Source organism: Gopherus flavomarginatus, chromosome 8 (assembly GCF_025201925.1).
Source record: "Gopherus flavomarginatus isolate rGopFla2 chromosome 8, rGopFla2.mat.asm, whole genome shotgun sequence".
Lineage (NCBI taxonomy): Eukaryota > Metazoa > Chordata > Testudines > Testudinidae > Gopherus > Gopherus flavomarginatus.
Genome location: NC_066624.1, coordinates 45,228,043 through 45,234,042, shown reverse-complemented (window position 1 = coordinate 45,234,042; position 6,000 = coordinate 45,228,043). Strand labels below are relative to the sequence as shown.

The window sequence follows — 6,000 nt, the reverse complement described above, 5'->3', positions numbered from 1 at the left end:
CATCTCGCCCAGTGTCCTGTCTTCCCATAGCGGCCAAAGCCAGGTGCCCCAGAGAGAATGAACAGAACAGGTAATCATCAAGTGATCTATCCCCTGTCACCCGCTCCCAGCAAACAGAGACTAGGGACACCTTCCCTGCCCATCCTGGCTCAGAGCATGTCCTCCATGAATCGATTTAGCTCTTTTTCTGAGCCCTGTTATAGTCTTGACCTTCACAACATCCTCTGGCAAGGAGTTCCGCAGGTTGACTGTGCGTTGTGTGAAAAAATACTTCCTTTTGTTTGTTTTAAACGTGCTGCCTATTAATTTCATTTGGTGACCCCAAGTTCTTGTGTTATGAGAAGGAATAAGTAACACTTACTTATTTACTTTCTCCACACCAGCCATGATTTTATAGACCTCTATCATATCCTCCCTTAGTCATCTTTTCTCCAAGCTGAAAAGTCCCAGGCTTATTATTCTCTCCTCAGATGGCAGACACTCCATACCCCTTTCTGAACCTTTTCCAATTCCAATACATCTTTTCTGAGATGGGGTGACCGTATCTGCATGCAGCATTCAAGATGTGGGCGTACCATGGATTTATACAGCGGCAATAAGATTTTCTCTCTTATTTTCTATCCCTTTCCTAATGACTCCCAACATTCTGTTCCCTTTTTGCCGGCCGCTGCACATTGAGTGGATGTTTGCAGAGAACTATCCACAGTGACTCCAAGATCTCTCACTTGAGTGGCAACAGCTATTTGACATCCCATCGTTTTATATGTAGAGTTGGGATTATGTTTGCCAATGTGCATCACTTTGCATTTATCAGCATTGAATTTCATCTGCCATTTTGTTGCCCTTTCACCCAGTTTCGTGAAATCTCTTTTTAGCTCCTCACAGGCTACTTAACTATCCTCAGTAGTTTTGGATCATCTGCAAATTTTGTCACCTCGCTGTTTAGCAGATCATTTATCAATATGTTGACTAGTCCTGGTCCCAGTACAGACACCACTAGTTACCTATTTGCATCCTGAAAACTGACCATTTATTCCTACCCTTTGTTTCCTAGCTTTTAACCAGTTATTGATCCATGTGAGGACCTTCCAGAGGTGAAAGTAAGTCAGTCCAGTCCAGTATGGGATACCGGCAAGAGCGGGTACGCTGTGCCAGCCCGGCCCGACTTCCCCAGGCTGGTGATTTAAAGGGCCCAGGGCTTCCTGCAGTGGCTGGAGCCCCGGGTCCTTTAAATCGTCTCCAAAGCCCCCCTGCTGGAGCCCCGGGGAGCAAATCACTGCCGTGGATGCTGCTCTCTCCTGCGCTACGAACACAGAGCAGGGGCAGCGGGAGCTTCCTTACAGTGGGAGGGGGCACCATTGTCTGAACTGTGGCACTCCCATGACACCCCTTCCTCAAGGACCCACACTCACACCACCCCTCCCCCCGAGGCCACACCCACAGAACGCCTCTTCCCCCCCTAAGACTCCACCCTTCCCCCCACTCCATCACTGGTCCTAACAGCTCGTAAACAGTGGTGGAGCCACAGCCCTCTAACCCCCTGTTCCAGCACCCCTGACACAGAGCTAAGCAGGCAGCAGTGTGTGTGTGTGTGTGTGTGTGTGTGTGTGTGTGTGTGTGTGTGTGTGTGTGTGTGTGTGTGTGTGACAGAGGCTGCTGTGCTGACCTGAGCCAGTGAGGGAAGCAGGGGCTGATGTTGGGGCTGTCTCCCTCCCCCTGCCTCAGGACTGGTTGCTTGCAGCAGCTGTCTGGACTTAGAGACAGTGTGCCCACACACTCACTCTCCCCACACACACACACATACTCTGTACCCCACCAGGCACATTGCAGTTGAAAAGCAGCTGGCAATCTAGTAGGATTCCCATGGAACAATGGGATAGACAAACCTGCATCATGTGATGCTGTACCAGCCATGAGGTCTTGCAAACCCTTCCCAAAACACCTGCAGCCAGTTGCACAGCTACCCACAATGCACTGCTCTCTGTGGCCATCCAAGATTCTAGCCTGGATGTGCTCTGGTGACACAAGGGGCATAGTGTGGATATGCAACAGCTGTTTAATTAAAACACTTTAAAGCCACATTACCCAATAGTGTAGCCACAGCTTGAGAGTGAGACAAGACCCAGCTCCCTTGAAACTAAAGAACCACAACTTCCCCTGTAGTTGACAGGATGTGAACCTGTGCCAGGAAACCCCAATGGATTGCTAGTCCATCGCCTTAGCCACTCGGCCATAACTACTTGCTTGAGATGGGTCTCTCACTACACTCTAGTTCTGTTCTCAATCTGTGATCAATTCCAGTTGTTCCCTCAGACCAGCTTCCACAACACACACACTGCTGTGCCGTTGTGGAAGTGTGTCCATGGCTGAACTGCAAGAATTCCTGCTCATTTCCCTTCTGGCTGGAGCATGAGGAGGGTGTTTTTGTGGTCAATGACGTTCCTGTAGATTGTTGTCCATTTCCTGCCTTGATCATTCAGACAGTTCCTTTACCATCATATCCCCAGCACATCAGGGATTGCAATAGCAGAGGGTAGGTTTTCTCCTGGGCACTGAGCTTTGCTAGGGGATTGGTGGCTCCTTTCTTCCTCACCCTGGAGTAAACTCAGCTATTTATTCCATCCTTGATGTTTCAATGAATAACAAGAGATGACCGAGGAAAGAGGTGGACAGGGCGGGTCTTAGGGGAGGGGCAGAGAGGTGTGGGTGGTGGACAGGGCAGGTCAGGGGAGGGGATAGAGAGGTGTGAGTGCTGGGCAGGGTGGGTCCCAGGGGAGAAGCAGAGAGGCACAAGTGGTGGGCAGGGCTGGTCTTAGGGGAGGGGGCAGAGAGGTTTGGGCAGGGTGAGTCTCAGGGGAAGGGCAGAGAGGTGGGGGCAGCAGACAGGCCTTGGGGTAGGGGGTGGAGAGGCATAAGGAGGCCTTCGGGCAGCAGAGGAGCAAGCGAAAGTTGGACCAGCAGGCCTCAGCCAAAGAGGAAGAGCAGGGGTGGGAAGTGGCCAAATGGGAGTGAGGGCAGAGCATAGGTGGGGCCTCAGAGGGAGGAGAATGAGTCAGGGGGTGGAGTGGGCAGGGCCACCCAGAGGATTCAGAGCCTGGGGCAAAACAATATTGGGGGCCCCTTCCATAAAAAAGTTGCAATACTCTAGAATACTATATTCTCATGGGGGCCCTGCAGGGCCTGGGGCAAATTGCCCCACGTGCCCCCCCTCTGGGTGGCCCTGTCCTCAGCCTCTCCTTGTAAGTCCCCTGCCCCCTAATCATTTTTGTTGCCCTCCCCTAGACTCTCTCTAACTTGTTTCTCTAGTGGGAGGGCGAAAACTGGACGCAATGCTCCAGATGTGGCCTCACCAATGCCGAATAGAGGGGAATAGTCACTTCCCTCCATCTGCTGCCAATACTCCTTCTAATCCAGCCCAGTATGACCAGTTACCCATATTGAATGCAGACCCACCAATATTTGATCAATTGGTTACTGTCCATTCAGGAGGTTCTTTCCTACCTATTCATAAATAATGAAGATGCTCTAAGCAGAGGGGAGAGAGCTGTCCCGCCCGTGTAGTTAATCCATCTCCCGGAGAGGTGGTAGCTACGTCACTGGGGGAATCTATGTGGGTGGGTGTGCAAGCTGTGGTGTCTCCATGCATCTATAAGTTTAATGAAACCCCATTTTTAAAAGCACTGTGGTCTGGGAAGAGAACAGGAGATCTCTGAGGCAGGGCCTGTCCTTCAAACTCTTTAAGATCACTGACTTACTTTCATAGCAGTCATGGGGGTATAGCTCAGTGGTAGAGTGTTTGACTGCAAATCAAGTAGTCCTTGGTTCAGATCCAAATGCCCCCTTACACACCTCTTCCTTCAACAAAAGTAATTGCATTTCTGTTATGTTCACGAGTTCCACTGAGTAGGGATCCCTGAAATGAATGCAAACACTCAATATCTTCCTGTGCAAATGCATATAAACCTAGCAAACATGTGCCTCCACTGAAATCAGTTCAAATCCTCTAAAGGATTAAAGAATCCTTATTGAGGTTGCAGGAAAAAACCATCCTGATGTGTAGAAAGAATAGTAAATATGGCAGGCGGCCAGCTTGGCTTAACAGTGAAATCCTTGCTGATCTTAAACGCAAAAGAGAAGCTTACAAAAAGTGGAAGATTGGACAAATGACCAGAGAGGAGTATAAAAATATTGCTCAGGCATGCAGGAGTGAAGTCAGGAAGGCCAAATCACACTCGGAGTTGCAGCTAGCAAGAGATGTTAAGAGTAAGAAGAAGGGTTTCTTCAGGTATGTTAGTAACATGAAGAAAGTCAAGGAAAGTGTGGGCCCCTTACTGAATGAGGGAGGTAACTTAGTGGACAGAGGATGTGGAAAAAGCTAATGTACTCAATGCTTTTTTTGTCTCTGTCTTCACAAACAAGGTCAGCTCCCAGACTGCTGCACTGGGCAGCACAGTGTGGGGAGAAGGTGACCAGCCCTCTGTGGAGAAAGAAGTGGTTCGAGACTATTTAGAAAAACTGGAGACCAGCACATGTCCATGGGGCTGGATGCGCTGCATCCGAGGGTGCTAAAGGAGTTGGCGGATGTGATTGCAGAGCCATTACCCATTATCTATGAAAACTCATGGCGATCGGGGGTGGTCCCAGATGACTGGAAAAAGGCCCATCTTTAAAAAAGGGAAGAAGGAGGATTTGGGGAACTACAGGCCAGTCAGTCTCACCTCAATCCCTGGAAAAATCATGGAGCAGATCCTCAAGGAATCACTTCTGAAGCACTTAGAGGAGAGGAAAGTGATCAGGAACAGTCAGCATGGATTCACCAAGGGCAAGTCATACCTGACTAACCTAATTGCCTTCTATGAGGAGATAACTGGGTCTGTGGATGAGGGGAAAGCAGTGGATGTGTTATTCCTTGACTTTAGCAAAGCTTTTGATGTGGTCTCCCACAGTATTCTTGCCAGCAAGTTAAAGTATGGGCTGGATGAATGGATTGTAAGGTGGTTAGAAAGCTGGCTAGATCGTCAGACTCAATGGGCAGTGATCAAAGGCTCCATGTCTAGCTGGCAGCCAGTTTCAAGCGGAGTGCCCCAAGGGTTGGTCCTGGGGCCAGTTTTGTTCAATATCTTCATTAATGATCTGGAGAATGGCGTGGACTGCACCCTCATCAAGTTTGCAGATGACACTAAACTGGGAGGAGTGGTAGATATGCTGGAGGGTAGGGTTAGGATACAGAGGGACCTAGACAAATTAGAGGACTGGGGCAAAAGAAACCTGATGAGGTTCAACGAGGACAAGTGCAGAATCCTGCACTTAGGACAGAAGAATCCCATTCGCTGTTACAGACTAGGGACCGAATGGTTAGGAAGCGGTTCTACAGAAAAGGACCTAGAGATTACAGTAGACGAGAAGCTGGCTATGAGTCAACAGTGTGCCCTTGTTGCCAAGAAGGCTAACGGCATTTTGGGTTGTATAAGTAGGGGCATTGCCAGCAGATCGATGGATGTGATCATTCCCCTCTATTCGACATTGGTGAAGCCCCGTCTGGAGTACTGTGTCCAGTTTTGGGCCCAACACTACACGAAGGATGTGGAAACCTTGGAAAGATTCCAGCAGAGGGCAACAAAAATGATTAGAAATCTGGAGCACATGACTTATGAGGAGAGGTTGAGGGAACTGGGCTTGTTTAGTCTGCAGAAGAGAAGACTGAGGGGGGATTTGATAGCTGCTTTCAAGTACCTGAAAGGGGTTCCAAAGAGGATGGATCTAGACTGTTCTCTATGGTACCTGATGACAGAACAAGGAGTAATGGTCTCAAGTTGCAACGAGGAAGGTTTAGGTGGAATATTAGGAAAAAACTTTTTCACAAGGAGGGTGGTGAAGCACTGGAATGGGTTACCTAGGGAGGTGGTGGAATCTTCTTCCTTAGAGGTTTTTAAGGTCAGGCTTGACAGAGCCCTGGCTGGTAAGATTTAGTTGGGGATTGGTCCTGCCTTGAGCAGTGGA

General features: G+C 49.2%; 2 non-coding genes across 2 annotated transcripts; one reads left to right on the top strand and one right to left on the bottom strand.

Annotated features, from left to right (window-relative positions):
* Nucleotides 1-2,158: 2,158 nt before the first annotated feature.
* TRNAA-AGC (transfer RNA alanine (anticodon AGC)) lies at nt 2,159-2,240 on the bottom strand. The gene has a single exon. It is a non-coding gene; the product is annotated as a tRNA-Ala (tRNA).
* Nucleotides 2,241-3,770: 1,530 nt separating this feature from the next.
* Nucleotides 3,771-3,842, top strand: TRNAC-GCA (transfer RNA cysteine (anticodon GCA)). Its single transcript has one exon. It is a non-coding gene; the product is annotated as a tRNA-Cys (tRNA).
* The last annotated feature ends 2,158 nt before the right edge of the window (nt 3,843-6,000 follow it).